This window comes from Nomascus leucogenys, chromosome 21, assembly GCF_006542625.1.
Source record: "Nomascus leucogenys isolate Asia chromosome 21, Asia_NLE_v1, whole genome shotgun sequence".
Lineage (NCBI taxonomy): Eukaryota > Metazoa > Chordata > Mammalia > Primates > Hylobatidae > Nomascus > Nomascus leucogenys.
This window is the reverse complement of record NC_044401.1, coordinates 22,343,500-22,364,287: the sequence shown is the minus strand read 5'-3', so window position 1 is coordinate 22,364,287 and position 20,788 is coordinate 22,343,500. Positions and strand designations below refer to the sequence as shown.

At 38.6% G+C, this 20,788-nt stretch overlaps 1 protein-coding gene across 1 annotated transcript in view; it reads right to left on the bottom strand.

The window, feature by feature from the left end:
• DCBLD2 (discoidin, CUB and LCCL domain containing 2) overlaps positions 1-20,788 on the bottom strand; it is a 103,713-nt gene that overhangs the window by 62,267 nt on the left and 20,658 nt on the right. The gene's annotated exons all lie outside the window — the stretch shown is intronic.

Here is a 20,788-nt window from a genome sequence, read left to right as displayed (position 1 = left end):
TTGGTCTCACTGACTTCAACTATAAAGCCGTGGACCCTCACAGTGAGTGTTACAGTTCTTAAAGGCGGCGTGTCCGGAGTTTGTTCTTTCTGATGTTCAGATGTGTTCGGAGTTTCTTCCTTCTGGTGGGTTCGTAGTCTTGTTGGCTCAGGAGTGAAGCTGCAGACCTTCGCAGTGAGTGTTACAGCTCTTAAGGCAGCGCGTCTGGAGTTGTTCGTTCCTCCTGGTGGGTTTGTGGTCTCACTGGCTTCAGGAGTGAAACTGCAGACCTTCGCAGTGAGTGTTACAGCTCATAAAGGGAGTGTGGACCCAAAGAGTGAACAGCAGCAAGATTTATTGCAAAGAGCAAAAGAACAAAGCTTCTACAGTGTGGAAAGGGACCCGAGCTGGGTTGCCACTGCTGGCTCCGGGCAGCCTGCTTTTATTCTCTTATCTGGCCCAACCCACATCCTGCTGATTGGTCCATTTTACAGAGAGCCGATTGGTCCACTTTACAGAGAGCTGATTGGTCCGTTTTGACAGGGTGCTGATTGGTGCGTTTAAAATCCCTGAGCTAGACACAAAAGTTCTCCATGTCCCCACTAGATTAGCTAGACACAGAGTGTCGACTGGTGCATTCACAAACCCTGAGCTAGACACAGGGTGCTGATTGGTGTCTTTACAAACCTTGAGCTAGATACAGAGTGCCAATTGGTGTATTTACAATCCCTTAGCTAGACATAAAGGTTCTCCAAGTCCCCACCAGACTCAGGAGCCCAGCTGGCTTCACCCAGTGGATCCTGCACCGCGGCCGCAGGTGGAGCTGCCTGCCAGTCCTGTGCCATGCGCCCGCACTCCTCAGCCCTTGGGTGGTCGATGGGACTGGGCGCCATGGAGCAGGGGGCAGCGCTCGTTGGGGAGGCTCAGGCCATGCAGGAGCCCATGGCATGGGGAAGGCTCAGGCATGGCGGGCTGCAGGTCCCAAGCCCTGCCCCGTGGGGAAGCAGCTAAGGCCCAGCGAAAAGTCGAGCACAGCAGCTGCTGGCCCAGGTGCTAAGCCCCTCACTGCCTGGGGCCTGTGGGGCTGGCTGGCCGCTCCGAGTGTGGGGCCTGCCAAGCCCACGCCCACCCGGAACTCACACTGGCCCGCAAGCGCCGTGCGCAGCCCCGCTTCCCGCCCTCGCCTCTCCCTCCACACCTCCTCGCAAGCTGAGGGAGCTGGCTCCGGCCTTGGCCAGCCCAGGAAGGGGCTCCCACAGTGCAGTGGCAGGCTGAAGGGCTCCTCAAGTGCCGCCAAAGTGGGAGCCCAGGCAGAGGAGGCGCCGAGAGCGAGCGAGGCCTGCGAGGGCTGCCAGCACGCTGTCACCTCTCATGAGTATTAAAAATAAATACACAAAGCAATGGAACAAATATTAACATTAAAAAATAGACATATAGGATTACCTCAAACTAAAATGCTTTTGCATAGCAAAGAAAACAATCAACAGAGTGACGAGACAGAGAAAGAGAAAATACCTGCAAACCACATATCCGGTAAGGGGTTAATAGCAAAAACATATGAGGTCAAACAACTCAAAAGCAAGAAAACAAGTAACTTTAAAAATGAAAAAAGACCTAAGTAGGTATTTTTCAGAACAAGTTTATGAAAACAATCCCCTCCCCTATTATACAAATAGCCAACAGATATATGAAAAAATGTTCTGGGTCCTGCATTTCAAGATGGCCAAATAGGAAAAGCTCCAGTCTACAGCTCCTAGTGAGAGTGACACAGAAGATGGGTGATTTCTACATTTCCAACTGAGGTACTGGCATTGCCTCACCCGGGAAGCGTGTGGGGTCGGGGAATTCCCTTTCCTAGCGAAGGGATGGGGTGACAGACAGCACCTGGAAAATCAGGTCACTTCCACCCTAATACTGCGCTTTTCCAATGGTCTTAGCAAACGGCACACCAGGAGATTACATCCCATGCCTGGCTGGGAGTGTCCCACGCCAACGGAGCCTCACTCATTGCTAGCACAGCAGTCTGAGACTGAACTGCAAGGTGGCAGGAGGCTGGGGGAGAGGAGCCCACAATTGCTGAGGGGTGAGTAGGTAAACAAAGCAGCCAGGAAGCTCAAACTGGGTGAAGTCCAATGCAGCTCAAGGCCGCCTGCCTGCCTCTGTACACTCCACCTCTGCGGGCAGGGCATAGCCAAACAAAAGACAGCAAAAACCTCTGCAGACTTAAATGTCCCTGTCTGACAGCTTTGAAGACAGCAGTGGTTCTCCCAGCACGGAGTCTGAGATCTGAGAACAGACAGACTGCCTCCTCAAGTGGGTCCCTGACCCCCAAGTAGCCTAACTGGGAGGCACCCCCCAGTAGGGGCAGACTGCCACCTCACATGGCCGGGTAACCCTCTGAGACGAAGCTTCCAGAGGAACGATCAGGCAGCAACATTTGCTGTTCAGCAATATTCACTGTTCTGCAGCCTCCGCTGCTGATACCCAGGCAAACAGGGTCTGGAGTAGACCTCCAGTAAACTCCAACAGACCTGCAGCTGAGGGCTATGACTGTTAAAAGGAAAATTAACAAACAGAAAGGACATCCACACCAAAACCCCATCTGTACGTCACCATCATCAAAGACCAAAGGTAGATAAAACCATGAAGACGGGGAAAAAACAGAGCACAAAAACTGAAAATTCTAAAAATCAGAGCACCTTTCCCCCTCCAAAGGAACGCAGCTCCTCGCCAGCAACGGAACAAAGCTGGATGGAGAATGACTTTGATGAGGTGAAAGAAGGCGGCTTCGGATGATCAAACTTCTCTGAGCTAAAGGAGGAAGTTTGAACACAATGCAAAGAAGCTAAAAACCTTGAAAAAAGATTAGACGAATGGCTAACTAGAATAACCAATGTAGAGAAGTCCTTAAATGACCTGATGGAGCTGAAAACCATGGCACAAGAACTACATGACGAATGCACAAGCTTCAATCAACTGGAAGAAAGGGTATCAGTGATTGAAGATCAAATGAATGAAATGAAGCGAGAAGAGAAGTTTAGAGAAAAAAGAGTAAAAAGAAACAAACAAAGCCTCCAAGAAATATGGGACTATGTGAAAAGACCAAATCTACATCTGATTGGTGTACCTGAAAGTGACGGGGAGAATGGAACCAAGTTGGAATCCAGGAGAACTTCCCCAACCTAGCAAGGCAGGCCAACATTCAAATTCAGGAAATACAGAGAATGCCACAAAGATACTCCTCGAGATGAGCAACTCTAAGACACGTAATTGTCAGATTCACCAAAGTTGAAATGGAGGAAAAACTGATAAGGGCAGCCAGAGAGAAAGGTTGGGTTACCCACAAAGGGAAGCCCATCAGACTAACAGCAAATCTTTCAGCAGAAACTCTACAAGCCAAAAGAGAGTGGGGGCCGATATTCAACATTCTTAAAGAAAAGAATTTTCAACCCAGAATTTTATATCCAGCCAAACTAAGCTTCATTAAGTGAAGGAGAAATAAAATACTTTACAGACAAGCAAATGCTGAGAGATTTTGTCACCACCAGCCCTGCCCTAAAAGAGCTCCTGAAGGAAGCACTGAACATGGAAAGGAAAAACCGATACCAGCCACTGCAAAAACATGACAAATGGTAAAGACCATTGATGCTTGGAAGAAACTGTATCAACTAACGAGCAAAATAATCAGCTAACATCATAAGGACAGGATCAAATTCACACATAACAATATTAACCTTAAGTGTAAATGGGCTAAATGCTCCAATTAAAAGACACAGACTGGCAAATTGGATCAAGAGTCAAGACCCATCAGTGTGCTGTATTCAGGAAACCCATCTCACGTGCAGACACACACATAGGCTCAAAATAAGGGGATGGAGGAAGATCTACAAGCAAATGGAAAACACAAAAAGGCAGGGGTTGCAATCCTAGTCTCTGTAAATAGACTTTAAACCAACAAAGATCAAAAGAGACAAAGAAGGCCATTACATAATGGTAAAGGGATCAATTCAACAAGAAGAGCTAACTATCCTAAATATATATGCACCCAATACAGGAGCACCCAGATTCAAAAAGCAAGTCCTTAGAGATCTACAAAGAGACTTAGACTCCCACACAATAATAATGGGAGACTTTAACACCCCACTGTCAGCATTAGACAGATCAATGAGACAGAAAGTTAACAAGGATATCCAGGAATTGAACTTAGCTCTGCACCAAGCGGACCTAATAGACATCTACAGAACTCTCCACTCCAAATCAACAGAGTATACATTCTTCTCAGCACCACATTGCACTTATTCCAAAATTGACCACATAGTTGGAAGTAAAGCACTCCTCAGCAAAAGTTAAAGAACAGAAATTATAACAAACTGTCTCTCAGACCACAGTGCAATCAAACTAGAACTCAGGATTAAGAAACTCACTCAAAACCACTCAACTACATGGAAACTGAACAACCTGCTCCTGAATGACTACTGGGTACATCATGAAATGAAGGCAGAAATAAAGATGTTCTTTGAAACCAATGAGAACAAAGACACAACATACCAGAATCTCTGGGACACATTCAAAGCAGTGTGTAGAGGGAAATTTATAGCACTCAATGCCCACAAGAGAAAGCAGGAAAGACCTAAAATGCACACCCTAACATCACAATTAAAAGAATTAGAGAAGCGAGAGCAAACACATTCAAAAGCTAGCAGAAGGCAAGAAATAACTAAGATCAGACAAGAACTGAAGGAGACAGAGACACAAAAAAACCTTCAAAAAAATCAATGAATCCAGGAGCTGGTTTTCTGAAAAGATCAACAAAATTGATAGACTGCTAGCAAGACTAATAAAGAAGAAAAGAGAGAAGAATCAGATAGAAAAAATAAAAAATGATAAAGGGGATATCACCACCAATCCCACAGAGATACAAACTACCATCAGAGAATACTATAAACACCTCTATGCAAATAAACTAGAAAACCTAGAAGAAGTAGATAAATTCCTGGACACGTACACCCTCCAAAGACTAAACCAGGAAGAACTTGAATCCCTGAATAGACCAATAACAGGCTCTGAAATTGAGGCAATAATAGCCTACCAATCAAAAAAAGTCCAGGACCAGACGGATTCACAGCCGAATTCTACCAGAGGTACAAGGAGGAACTGGTACCATTCCTTCTGAAATTATTCCAACCAATAGAAAAAGAGGGAATCCTCCCTAACACATTTTATGAGGCCAGCATCATCCTGATACCAAAGCCTGGCAGAGACACAACCAAAAAAGAGAATTTTAGACCAATATCCCTGACGAACATCGATGCAAAAATCGTCAGTAAAATACTGGCAAACCGAACCCAGCAGCACATCAAAAAGCTTATCCACCATGAACAAGTGGGCTTCATCCTTGGGATGCAAGGCTGGTTCACCATATGCAAATCAATAAATGTAATCCAGCATATAAACAGAACCAAATACAAAAATCCCATGATTATCTCAATAGATGCAGAAAAGGTGTTTGACAAAATTCAACAGCCCTTCATGCTAAAAACTCTCAATAAATTATGTAGTGATGAGATGTATCTCAAAATAATAAGAGCTATTTATGACAAACCCACAGCCAATATCACACTGAATGGGCAAAAACTGGAAGCATTCCCTTTGAAAACTGGCGCAACACAGCGATGCCCTCTCTCACCACTCCTATTCCATATAGTGTTGGAAGTTCCGGCCAGGGCAATCAGGCAGGAGAAAGAAATAAAGGGTATTCAGTTAGGAAAAGAGGAAGTCAAATTGTCCCTGTTTGCAGATGACATGATTGTATATTTAGAAAACCCTATTATCTCAGCCCAAAATCTCCTTAAGCTGGTAAGCAACTTCAGCAAAGTCTCAGGATACAAAATCAATGTGCAAAAATCACAAGCATTCTTATATACCAATAACAGACAAACAGAGAGCCAAATCATGAGTGAAATCCCATTCACAATTGCTTCAAAGAGAATAAAATACCTAGGAATCCAACTTACAAGGGATGTGAAGGACCTCTTCAAGGAGAACTGCAAACCACTGCTCAACAAAATAAAAGAGGTAAACAAATGGAAGAACATTCCATGCTCATGGATAGGAAGAATCAATATCATGAAAATAGCCATACTGACCAAGGTAATTTATAGATTCAATGCCATCCCCATCAAGCTACCAATGACTTGCTTCACAGAATTGGAAAAAACTACTTAAGTTCATATGGAACCAAAAAAGAGCCAGCATTGCCAAGACAATCCTAAGCCAAAAGAACAAAGCTGGAGGCATCACACTACTTGACTTCAAACTATACTACAAGGCTACAGTGACCAAAGCAGAGATATAGACCAATGGAACAGAACAGAGCCCTCAGAAATAATACCACACATCTACAGCCATCTGATCTTTGACAAACCTGACAAAAGCAAGAAATGGGGAAAGGATTCCCTATTTAATAAATGCTGCTGGGAAAACTGGCTAGCCATATGTAGAAATATGTATTATTTCTGAGGGCTCTGTTCTGTTCCATTGGTCTATATCTCTGTTTTGGTACCAGTACCATGCTGTTTTGGTTACTGTAGCCTTGTAGTATAGTTTGAAGTCAAGTAGCGTGATGCCTCCAGCTTTGTTCTTTTGGCTTAGGATTGACTTGGCAATGCCGGCTCTTTTTTGGTTTCATATGAACTTTAAAGTAGTTTTTTCCAATTCTGTGAAGGAAGTCATTGGTAGCTTGATGGGATGGCATTGAATCTATAAATTACCTTTGGCAGTATGGCCATTTTCACGATATTGATTCTTCCTATCCGTGAGCATGGAATGTTCTTCCATTTGTTTGTGTCCTCTTTTATTTTGTTGAGCAGTGGTTTGTAGTTCTCCTTGAAGAGGTCCTTCACAGCCCTTGTAAGTTAGATTCCTAGGTATTTTATAAAATACATACAATTTTCATGTCACTTAAAAAATCATTAAATAGGAAGTATTAAAACTATAATCCAAGAAAATTTTCTAGAAATAAAGGAAGACTTGAATTTACATACTGAAAGAGTCCACTGGGTACCAGTGAAAACTAACCTGTAATGATTAACTCCAACACATATCCTTAGAAAACTAATAGACTTTAAAGGTAAAGAAAAAAATCCTCATGGCCACTGTACAAAAACCAAATACCTTATAATGGCAAGAGAGTTCAATTTTCATCAGACTTCTCCTATACACCATGGAATACTATGCAGCGATAAAAAATGATGAGTTCATGTCCTTTGTAGGGACATGGATGAAAGTGGAAACCATCATTCTCAGCAAACTATCGCAAGGACCAAAAACCAAACACCGCATGTTCTCACTCATAGGTGGGAGTTGAACAATGAGAACACATGGACACAGGAAGGGGAACATCACACTCCAGGGACTGTTGTGGGGTGGGGGGAGGGGGAAAGGATAGCATTAGGAGATATACCTAATGCTAAATGACGAGTTAATGGGTGCAGCACACCAATATGGCACATGTATACATATGTAACAAACCTGCACATTGTGCACACGTACCCTAAAACTTAAAGTATAATTAAAAAAAAAATCTAAAAAAAAAAAAACTGAGTGAAAAAAGTCAGGACAAAAAATATGAAGTAAGGGAATCATGGCATGGAAAAGCATTTTTTTTTTTTTTAACTCAAAGAAATAACATTTGTTTTTTTTTTTTTGAGAGGGAGTCTTGCTCTGTCACCCAGGCTGGAGTGCAGTGGTGCAATCTTGGTTCACTGCAAGCTCTGCCTCCCGGGTTCATGCCATTCTCCTGCCTCAGCCTCCTGCATAGCTGGGACTACAGGTGCCCGCCACTGCTCCTGGTAATTTTTTTTGTATTTTTAGTAGAGACAGGGTTTCACCTTGTTAGCTAGGATGGTCTCGATCTCCAGACCTCATGATCTGCCCACCTCAGCCTCCCAAAGTGCTGGGATTACAGGCGTGAGCCACCGTGTCTGACCAGAAATAACATTTGAATCCAAGATTTAGATATTATCAAGCAGCCCCCTCAAGCCTAAAGGCCATAAAAAATTTACAAAGTAAGCAGTTTTAAACATGCAAAATCTGCACCATAAGCCCTTCTTAAGGAATCAACTTATTCAAAGATGAACTTCATCCAAACAATAGACTAGTGGGAGGACTTGAGGAAAAAGACTGACAGTGATCATTTATTGTATTTAATTATAGATCTAGAAAAGTTGGAGATGGGGTTGAAGAATAAGAAGATATGATACATGCTGTGTGTTACGAATGTATATTCTGAGAGTGCTATGATTTGGATGTGGTTTGTCCCCATCAAATCTCCTGTTGAAATTTATTTATATATTTTTTTAAATTTTCAATAGCTTTAGGGGTACAAGTAGTTTTGGTTACACAGATAAATTTTATAGTGGTGAAATCTGAGCTTTTAGTGTACCCATCACCCAAATAGTGTACAGTGTACCCAACAGATGATTTTTTAATCCCTTACCACCCTCTCCCTTTCTGAGTCTCCGATGTCCATTACAGCATTCTGTATGCTGTTATTTATCCACAAGGTTAGTCCCCCCTTGTAAGTGAGAACATGTGGTACTTGGTTTTCTGTTCCTGAGTTACTTTACTTAGGATAATGACCCCCAGTTCTATCCAAGGTGCTGCAAAGACATTATTTCATTCTTTTTAAAGGCTGAGTAGTATTCCACTGTGTCTGTATGTGTACATCACATATATATAACATTTTCTTTATCCACTCATTGGTTTGATGGACTCTTAGGTTGATTCCGTATCTTTTGCATCGTGAATTCTACTATGATAAACATACTAGTGCAGGTATCTTTTTGATATAATGACATATTTTCCTTTGGGCAGATATCAGTAGTGAGACTGCTGAACTCAATGGTAGATCTTTTAGTTCTTTGATAAATTTCCATACTGTTTTCCATAGAGGTTGAACTAATTTACATTCTCACCAACAGTGTATAAGTGTTCCCTGTCTGTGCCAACATCTATTGTTTTTTGACTTCTTAATGGCCATTCTGACTAGGGCAAAGTGGTATCTTGTTGCAGTTTTAATTTGCATTTCTGTGATGACTAGTGATATTGAGCATTTTTCATATGTTTGTTAGTCTTTTGTGTATCTTCTTTTGAGAAATGTCTGTTCATGTTGTTTGTCTACTTTTAAATGGGATTAATTATTTATTTTCTTGCTAATTTGAGTTCCTTGTAGATTACGGACATTAGTCCTTTGTCAGATGTATAGTTTACACATATTTTCTTCCATTCAGTAGGTTCTCTATTTACTCTGCTGATTATCTCTTTTGCTGTACAAAGCTTTTTAGTTTCAGTCCCATTTATTTATTTTTGTTGCATTTGCTCTGTCTCTTACTCATAAATTCTCTGCCTATGCCAATATCCAGAATTTTTCCTAGGGTTTCTTCTAAAATTGTTATGGTTTCAGGTCTTACATTTGACCCTTTTCCTGTTTTCAAAACAAAGGTGTGGCTTGCTGCCAGCGCTCATTTAATTTTACATAAACACGTTCTTTGAGGCTGAAGCAAATCTAACTGATAGTCAATGTGAAAATAAAATATAAAAACTGTTCTTGCAGTTATTTCTAAACAGAACTAATATCAGAATTGTCTGAATCGTCAGAATCATCTATTTCAGAAAAACTGAATTCATGAAACGAATCTTTGGCCAACAACTTTTCAAGAACAATGTTAACATCATGTAGGAATGCTGTTTTCTAAGATTTGACATTTTCAGTGGTTGAGATTTTATTTTGTAAGTGGAAATACCGCTACTGAAAACGGAACGCTATAAACAGGATAATGTCTTTTGTTTCCAAAGTTGATATACTAGAGCAATGCAAAAATAATAATCATAGGGTGCTATTTTGTGGCAAATTTACTTTGGGGTAAATGACGCAGCTGCAAGCGCCACTGGCGAGTATTCTCAGAGCAAATGGGGAAAGGGTTAAGTCTTTAATCCATCTTGAGTAAATTTTTGTAGACGGTGAGAGATAGGGATCCAGTTTCATTCTTCTGTGTATGGCTATCCAATTTTCCAGCACCACTGAATGAATAGGGTGTCCTTTCCCCCACTGTATGTTTCAGTCTGCTTTGTCAAAGATCAGTTGGTTGTAAGTATTTGGCTTTATATCTGGGTTCTCTATTCTGTTTCATTGGTATATATGTCTATTTTTATACCAGTTATCATACTGTGTTGATTACTGTAGCCTTGCAGTATAACTTAAAGACAGCTAGTGTGATGCCCCCAGATTTCTTTTGTTTGCTCAGGACTGCTTTTGCTATTCAGGATTTTTGGTTTTATTTGAATTTAGGATTTTCTTTTCTAATTCTGAGAAAAATGGTGTTTTTGGCAGGATATGATGGCACACGCCTATAGTTCCAGCTGCTTGGGAGGCTAAGGCAGGAGGCTGAGGCTGAAGTGAGCCAAGATTGCACAACTGCACTCCAGACTGGGTGACAGAGTAAGAAGGAAAGGAAAGGAAAGGAAAAGGGAAAGGGAAGGAAGGGGAGAGAGAGAGAGAGAGAAAGAGAGAGAGAAAGAGAAAGAAAGAAAGAGAAAAAGAAAGAAAGAAAGAAAGAAAGAGAAAGAAAGAAAGAAAGGCAGGCATCGGTGGTATTTTGATAGGAATTCTTGAATCTGTAGATTGTTTTGGGCAGTATGGTCATTTTCACAATATTGATTCTTTTAATTCATGAGCATAGGAGGTTTTCTATTTGTTTGGATCATCTATGATTTCTTTCATCAGTGTTTTGCAGTTCTATGTGTAGAGCTCTTTCACCTCTTTGGTTAAGTATATTCCTAGGGTTTTTTTTTTTTCCTTTTTTTGCAACGATTATAAATGAGACTGAGTTCTTGATTTGATTCTCAGTTTGGTCATTATTGGTATATAGCAGTAGTACTGATATGTGTATGGTGATTTTGTAACCTGACACTTTACAGATTCATTTATCCAATCTAGAGATTTTGGAAGAGTCTTTAGAATTTTCAAGGTATAAGATCACATCATCAGCAAACAGAGATAGCTTGATTTCTCTTTTCTAACTTAGATGCCCTTTATTTCTTTCTCTTGCCTGACTGTTCTAGCTAGAACTTCCAGTACTACGTTGAATAAAAGTGGTAGAAGTGGCCATTCTTGTCTTGTTCCAGTTCTTAGGAAGAATGCTTTCAGTTTTTCCTCATTCAATATGTTGGCTGTGAGTTTGTCATATATGGCTTTTATTATTTTAAGGTATATTCTTTCTGTGCCTAGTTTGTTGAGGATTTTTATCATGAAGGAATGCTGAATTTTATCAAATGCTTTTTCTTCATCTATTGAAATGATTTTTTTTGTTTTTAATTATATTTATGTGGTGAATCACATTTGTTGAGCTGCATATGTTGAACCATCCTTGCATTCCTGGTATGAAACCCACTTGATGCTGAATTATCTTGTTGATATACTGCTGAATCTGGTTTGCTAGAATTTTGTTGAGGATTTTTGCACCTATGTTCATTAGGAATATTGGTCTGCAGTTTTCCTTGTTTGTTGTGTCTTTTCCTGGCTTTGGTATCAGGGTGATACTGGGTTCATAGAAAGAATTAGGGAGGATTTCCTCTTTCTCCATCTTTTGGAATAGTTTCAGTAGAATTGGTATCAGTTCTTCTTTGCATGTCTGGTAAAATTCACCTGTGAATCCATCTGGTCCTGGGCATTTGTTGTTGTTGTTGTTGTTGTCATTGGGGATTTTTTATTACTGATTCAATCTCACTACTTATTAGTTGGTCCATTCAGGATTTCTGTTTCTTCCTGATTCAAACTTGTGGGGTTGTGTGTTTCTAGGAATTTATCCATTTCCTCTAGACTTTCTAGTGTGTGTGCACAGACGTATTCATGGTAGTCTTAGATCATCTTTTCCAGTGTTCTACACATTCAGAGGAACTTTCTAATAATAAACTACAGAGGTGATCTCTTGAAAGTATAGTCTTCATGTTGAAGTTTAACTTCCAGCATGACAGTATTGGAAAGTGGGGCCTAATGGGAATTGTTTGGGTCATGGGGCCAGATCTCTCATAAATTGATTAATGCCATCTCATGGGAGTGAGTTCTCACTCTAACAGGACTGGATTAGTTACCCTGACAGTGGGTTGTTATAAAGCGAGTCAGCCTCCTCGGTCCCCTCTCTCTCTGCACAAGCCCTTTCCCCTTCCAGTTTCCTCCATGAGTTGAAGCAGCACAAAACCTTTATCAGATGAGCTGTCCACTCTTGCACTTTCCAGCTACCAGAATTATGAGCCGAATAAACCTCTTTTCTTTATAAAACATCCAGCTTCAGTTATTCTGTTGTAGCCACACTAAACAGAATAAAACAGAGGAAACTGGGTACGGAAGGAAGGGGAAAGAAGTCTAGTTCATTGAATGTTTTATAGGCAATAGGTAGAAAATAAAGAATACCATTAAAAATGGACAAATCAGATAGTAAATGATTAAGACAATAGGGACCACAGGCATTTTGAAAAGTATAAATTGAAAAGCAGCATCTAGAACAAAACTATAAACCTTACCAAACACGAAAAGACACTTAAAAAAACCCAGAAGGACAGAAAACAATGTAGAAAAAATAAACACAACAAATATAGTACACATAACTTCAAAAGATATGGAAGAGTTAAAATTTATCAATTATGAATGCAAATGGATTTAACTTAGACATTAAAAAATATTTGCAATTTGGCTCATAAAGACCCAAAAATATGCAGTAGACAAGAAATACACCCAAAACAAAGTGATTCAGAAAGGCTAAAAATAAAGTGATGGGCACAGACAGACACAGCAGGATAATGAAAACAATAAGGAATAAATAGGAGGGTATGTGTGTGATACTGGTGTCAAACAAAGGAGAATTCAAACTGAAAAGTACTATATGATGGGTAGGAAACCTTTAAATGTGAGAAGTCATAATTTAAAATGGAGATATTAGAATTATGAATATCTAGTTGACACAACACAGCAACTTTATAAAAGCAAAACCTCCAGGAGACAGCAAAGAAAGAGAAAGAACCACACCAAATAGGAGATCAAATAGATAAAATGAGAATATAGAAGATCGAAACAGCAAAATAAAGACAGATATTTTAAATGCATATCAAACTTTTTACAGTAGAGAGTAAACCTTCTCAAGTATATATAGAATATTCACAAAAAAACTGGTCATACATTAGCTTATAAAGTAGAAATTTTACAATGCTCTCTGACTATAATGCAATACACTTAAACATTATTAGCAATAACAAAGAAAGGTCCTTCCAATTAGAAATAAACCTATTAAACAATTATTGGGTAAAAGAAACACATAAACCAAAATTACAAAATTCCTAAAAAATGATATAATTGACCCATATTAATCAGTGATATCATTCTTAAAGATGTGATCAAAGTAAAATTCATAGGCTTAGATATTTTTATCAATAAAAATGAAAGAAAAAGTGAATTAAATTCCTAGCTAAACTAGTAGTTAACAAAGTAAAAAAAAAAAGATTTTTAATCATGAAAATAGAGATTAATAATGTAGACAACAGAAAAACAATAGCTCTAATAAATCAAGATTCATTTTTCGGAAAAATTTAACAGAACAGGCATGCCCCTAGCTAATTTATTGAAAAAAGAGGGTGGGAAGCATAAATATGTAAAGTAAGAAATGACAGGAAGGAAATAACTATTGGAAAAACACTGAAATAACCATTTTAATAAATGTAAGATTCTATTTTACAGACATCATGGCAAATATATTAGATCACCTAGGTGAATGGGTAATTTACTAGGCAAGTACAGTTTATTACAGTTGGACCTATTAGAGGTAGAAAGCTCAGAGCAATTTCCTGAGAAGAAACAGAGAACATCATTAAGGAAGCATCCTATCAAAAACGCACCAGGCTAAGACAGTTTCACAGAGTGAAACCTTCAAAAACTAGATTGTTCAAATTCTCTGTAAATTTTTCCAGAGAACTAAAAAGAAAGGAAAACTTCATATTTCTTTTTATTTATATGTATAATATCAATACCTAAGCCTGATAAAGAAAATGCAAAGTAAATTACAAATTAATATCGCATCAATATTTATGCAAAAATACTAATAAAATATTAGGAAACATAATCCAATGCCACATTAAAAGAATGCCACACCATAACCAAGAGATATTTATTCCAACAATGCACAGTTATTTCAATATTAGGGAACCCATTAATATAATACACTATACCAATAGATTTAGATAGAAAAACTGTATCATTACCTCCACAGACGCTAAAAAAGCTTTTCAACAAAATTCAATAATCTTTCTTGAAAACAACACTTAACAGAAATCAGTGGATACTTCCTATTATGGATCGGATACTGGTACGCCCCCCCAAAATTAATTGCTGTTGAAGTCCCAACTCTTAATATGACTAGAGTTGGAGTTAGGCTCTTTAGAGAGGTAATTAAAATTAAATGGTTTTAATTTTCCTAAGGTGGGGTGCTGATCCAACAGGATTAGTGTCCTTATACGAAGAGACATGAGAGAATCTGCTGTTTCTCTCTCCTCATCCTTCCAACCTCGTCATGTGAGGACACAGGAAGAAGGTGGCCATCTACAAGCCAGGAAGAGAGCCCTCACCAGAAACTGAATTGCTTGGCATCTTGATGTGGGACTTCTAGCCTCCAAAACTCTGAGAAAGTAAACTGCTGTTTTTTTAAGCCACTCGGTCTATAGATTTTGTTACGGCAACCTGAGCTCAGACACCTTAAATTTCCACAAGATAAGGAACCTGGAAAGGATGCTCAGTCTCTCCACTACTGTTTAACGTAGTCCTGGACTGGAGGTATTAGCCAATACAATTAGATAAAAGAATCAACCATAGGCATAAGAATTGGAAAAAAAGGAAGTAAAACTATATCTGCAGATGTGATTGTATATCTGAAAATCGCTAGAAAGTGAATGATAAAACCAACTTAAATAATTTTAAAAACTCGGTAAAATAGCAGAAAAAAATCAACATACAGAAATACAATCTTCACATAATTAGGAACCCGTTACAGGATATAATAGCAAAACAAAAACACCTCCATCTCCATTGCAACAAAGCATATAAGATGTTAAGGATTAAGTTTAACAAAAAATGTGTAAACCCTACATGAGAAAAAGTTTAAAACAATCCTTAAAGACAACAAAAGTAGATGTGAAGAAAGGAGAAAAAAAAAGAGCTCTTGGTTTTGAACATGATAACTCAACATCATAAAGTTAATTTATAAATAGCACAATGTCAATAAAAACACCAACGAGCTTTTTTATGGAGTTAGATAAGCTGATGCTAAACTTCACATGGATAAACAAACAGGCAGGAAGAGCCAGGAAAACACTAAAAATGAACGTTTCTGAAAGGAGACTAAGCCCTATCAGGCCTTAACACACACCATAAAGCCTCTGAAAGCCTTTACAAGACAGTCACATTCTGGTATGCGGATAGATACATCTGTGGAGTGCAACCCAAAGTCCAGAAATAGACCCAGGCACATAGAGAACTGCAGTATATGATAAAGGCAGTATTTCAAACCAATGGGACAAAGATAAACTTTTAAATGCATGGTGATGGGACAAGAGGTTAGTTATATGGAAAACACAATGAGATCTATACTTCATGCCATACAAAAGAAAAAAAACTCGATGTACCAGGGATCCAAATATAAAAAATGAAATCATATAATCCCACTACGAAAAAAATGAGTAAATTTATCTTTAGTTGGGATATAGGAAGAAGCTTTCTAACTAGGACTTAGAATCTAGATGCAATTTTAAAAAAGACTAATGAATCTATTAATACATTTTTAAAAGTTTGCATGGTTGAAAAAAAGTACCATAAACAAAGTCAAAAGACAACTGGCAAATTAGGAGAAATTATTTGTAGCATATAACACTATTATGTTTATAGACTAACATCCCTAAAAGATAATGAGAAGTCCTAAAACCTGAGAGAAACAAAGACCAAGAAAACTTGATAGATGGGCAAATAGTGTGTGCCTGTTGTCCCAGCTACGCAGGGGGCTGAGGTGAGATGATTGCTTGAGCCCAGGGGTTCAAGGCCAGCCTGGGCAATATAGAAAGACCTGTCTTTAAAAATAAAAAAACAACTTGACAGAAAAACGGGCAAAAGACAGGAAGAGATTAAAAAAAAAAAAAAAAAAAAAAAAAAGGCCGTCAACATATGGGAAAAAACAGTTCAACTTCACTCACAGTAAGAGAAATGCAAATTACAACTATACTGAGCACTATTTATCATTCATTATCAATTGGCAAAACTTAAAAGATATGACAACACACTTTGATGGGAAGGCTGTGGAAAACAAGCATTTTTATGCTATGGAAATGCAAACTGGTATAACTTCCAATTTGGCAATGTCTAACAAAGTATATAATTTACCTTTTGACTCAGCAATCACTTCAGGAATCTACACCAAAGACACCTCCAAGAATACAAAAATAGTTTGTAACTGTAAAATATTGAAAGCAACCAGTACAACCATTCATAAAAGAGTGATTAAATAAACTATAATACATCCACATGATGGAGTTCTATATTGCTGTAAAAAGAATGAGGACTATCTCTACAAAATGATGCACAGTGATTTCCAGAAAACACTGATAGGTAGGGAGAAAGCAAAGTACAAAAGAATATTGAAAGAATGTTAAAGTTCGTATAAGAAAGGCGAAAACAGAAAATATAAATGTCGTTTGTATAAAGAAGTACAGAAAAGATAAAACAAAGACTAATGCAACTGGTTAGCTACAGGGAGTGGGTGGAGATGGGGTTAAAAGGATAGAAGAAATGCACTGTAAAGGGGAGGAATGTCACTTATCTACCTTTTTGTACAGTTTTAACTTTGAGAATCATGTTAATGTTTAACATATTCAACAAAAGAGAAAGAAAACCAACAAGGATAAAGAAAAAACCTGTAATGGAAGATGAACAGAAAGAAATGAACCAAACCATATTTCAAATGAGTAACATAACCACATTGAAGGGCAGGTGGTGGTGGAGTAAGAACCAGCCCAAAGAATTTTTTAATGTAGTATTTAGACTCTAAGTCCTCAGGTACGAATTCTAGGTAGCAGGCTTCTTTCAGTTCGAGTCATGGGTTAGCAATTCTAAAACTATTTTCTGGTTATAGCACTGAACAAGTAAGTAAATACATTACAGGTAATGGGAGCAAGATTTCTCACTGTCAGAGAAGAGAGTTAGAAAGAAAAATAGGAAAAGGACAGAATGAACCCTATAATATTGCATTAGTATTAAAGGTATCAGCATAAACTCATGCTCTTTAATACAGGCAGATGAATATAAAAAGATATAACACAAGTACATATATATACATATGTATATACAAATGTCTATTTACTGAATCTGTCTGTTGATAGGGCATACGGTAGCTCATTGGTCTAAACCTAGCAACCAGACTGATTTCTAATACCATTCTCCACTAAAAAGAACCAGGGTTCCTTGAAGAAATGGCTGATTCCAGGGCTGGAGCAGGGCAAGCACAAGATAAACCTAGAATATCCCGTGCGGAATATAAAGAAGTACTCAAATAATGATGAGGACATCACCAAAGGACATAGGAGCTAGCGTGACGAGGCTCCCACTGGAGATTCGGGACAATCTGAGCACCAAAATAATGACAGGAAGGGTGATAAGTGATGGCCTAACATAGGAATCCATTGCCTTCACACTGATACAAACAAACAAATGGGAGAGAAGGGAAAGATCCTGTTTTTAGTAGGAAAAAAACCTAATAAATGTAGAAGGAATAATGAAATTAGAAAATAATAATTGATTCATACAAGATTAATATATCCCAAATCTAGTGGGTATAAGTTTGATGAGTAACAGGATATTTCATCATTTCAAAGAGTCTCCCAATCAGACATGTATTGGTTATGAAAAGCAGCATAGTTACAGTGTAGAAAACTGGGAGACATCACCTTAGCCAAAATAACAAAGTTAATAGCACCAGAAATGGGACAAATCAATCTCATGTGCCATGATATGATACACTGAGAACATCGCATCTGTGGTATTCTTGCCAAAAGTCTGTCACTGGAATCTAATAACGAGGAGGCATCAGACAAATATCCCACGAAATAATTAGCCCATATACTTCAAATGTGAACATCAGAAACACAGAGAGACCAACGAACTCTCTTCTCCTTTAATGCTTGTTTTCTAAAGGCGCACTGAGAAAACATGATATAGGGAAAAAAACAAAGATTCAGTGGCATTATCACTGAAATCTTGATGCCCACAATGTATTTGTTTCTATCCTGTAATTCTCTGCAGACCTATCTTAACCAGAATGTTAAATGACTATTCTTGAATTATCTTTATTTCTCTGCAATACATTAAGAAACTTTTCTACCACTAACCATAGGCTGCTACCAAATGGAGGACCAGTGGGTATATGGTAGGTGTGATGGGGGAAGGGTGGGTACAAACTGAAGCCCAACAGGAACCATCATCACTCAGGCCTCTTGACCTTTCTGCAGCTTTCCATTCACCCATGAGGAGAACAGGAAAAAGCAACGGAAATAAGGAAAAGCTGAGATTTATTAAATACCTATTACACACCAAACAATGCAAAGTATTACTTCTTTTAATCTTCAGACCGTACAGAAAGTGACTATGAAGTCTGGGCAGGTTCAACACTTTGTAGAAAAAGGACTCTCAGCAAGTAACTCCTGGAACTTTGACTAGAACAATAGCGAGCAATTTAAAACCTGTGCTCAGAATCTTCCCCATGCCACTCTTCCTCTCTACCAACAGTGCCACTATGTATTATCTAAATATGTAATTATCTTGTCTTATTTTAACAAAACCACTTTTCTTTATTGGAATTTTCAAAATTACACAAAAGTAGAAAGAAGAGGGTGTAACAATTCCCATCTGCCCATTACTCAGCTTCACCAATGTGCCCTTGTTTCTCCTATCCTTCTCCCTATTCCTGAAATACTTAAAAATAAATCCTAGACATTTGCACTTGAGAATGTCTCTAACAAATTAGAACTTAAAAATACTTTTAACATTATTACATCTAAAACAGTCATTCTTTACCATCACTGAATGCCCAATGCTTCAAATTTCTCTGATAATCTTTTTTTTTTTTTTTTTTTTTTTTTTGAGATGAAGTCTTGCTCTGTCACCCAGGCTGGAGTGCAGTGGCTCGATCTCGGCTCACTGCAAGCTCCGTCTCCCGGGTTCACGCCATTCTCCTGCCTCAGCCTCCCAAGTAGCTGGGACTACAGGCGCCCGCCACCACGCCCCGCTCATTTTTTTGTATTTTCAGTAGAGAGGGGGTTTCACCATGTTAGCCAGGATGGTCTCGATCTCCTGACCTCGTGATCCGCCCACCTCAGTCTGATAATCTTAAAAATATTTTCTTTGAGTGGTTAGCTTGAATCAAGATCCAAGCAAAGTCTACATATTATTTTAGGAAGATATGTTGCAATGTAGAACAGTTCCCTTCCCCCTCCTCCTATTTTTTTAAAATGCTATTTATCTGTTGAAGAAACTAGGTCGTTTGTTCTACAGAATTTCTCATATCATTAATTTAGTCCTTACACTCAGTAGAATGTATTTCTCTATCTCCCTTATTTCCTGTAAAGTGCTAGAGGGGTGACCAAACTGTGGTTCACTTTTTCTCACTGTTGCTTAAAGAATGCTCAGGTGGTACTGTTTGCTCCTTACTGCATCTGCAGGAGACATTTACTATCCAGTTATCTTCTATTAGTGTTAATATTACAGTAAGTTTTTCTACATCCTCAGGCGATTTGTGTTCCTAAAACTTTGCTCAACACCACATATTCATGCAATACACACATGGTGCTCAAACCACCAGGTTAATCAAGAGGTGACTGAGAAGCACCAAAGTTTATCATTCAGCAGCCTGGGAGATAGGGCAGGAATTTTTCCTCTGGTAGATAAGAAGCCAAAAAGTAAAGAAGAGATGAAGGATTTCACTACAGATGGAGAGGAAGCCAGAGGATGAACATAGTATGGTATTTAAAGAACAGTATACTGGATTCCTACCATAGTTCTGAAGGATATTTTACACACTGGAACCAAAAAATGTTTCTAAATAAACTCACAGAGAATTCTTAATTTTATAATGTTAGTTCACCTAAAAAGCCTTACAAATTTTTCCACCTTTCTTGCTTAAGAAAGGTACTGATGCCTAAATCAAAGGTTTTTAACCTTGACTGCAAAAGAGATTTTCCCAGGAAGCGTTTAAGATACTAAGGCCTGGGTTCCACCTAATCAATTCTGATTCAACTGTTCTAGGATGGTAACTGGGTTTATGGTATTGTTTACTACTTAGGTGGCTCTAATATGCAGCTATAATTGAGAACCATTGCTCTTAATCAAGAACAACAACAATGGCAACTACCATTTACTAAGTATATATTATGTCTTAGGTGCTGTTTACTTTTCTAAGCACGTTACACATACTAATTCATTCCCTGTATTTTTTACAAGAGAAAAAATGGAGAGGTCAGGTAATCCGGCCAAAGTCACACAGCAAGCTGATGAGAGTTATGCTTTAATCCCAGGAAGTTTGGATCCAAAGCCCTTGCTTTTAATCACCATGCTATACTGTCTCCTAAGCATTAATTATACTTGTATTCTTCAATTGCAAATAAAACTATGAAAGGAAAACATTTTAATAAATGAGATAATTGGCCAGGCACAGTGGCTTACGCCTGTAAT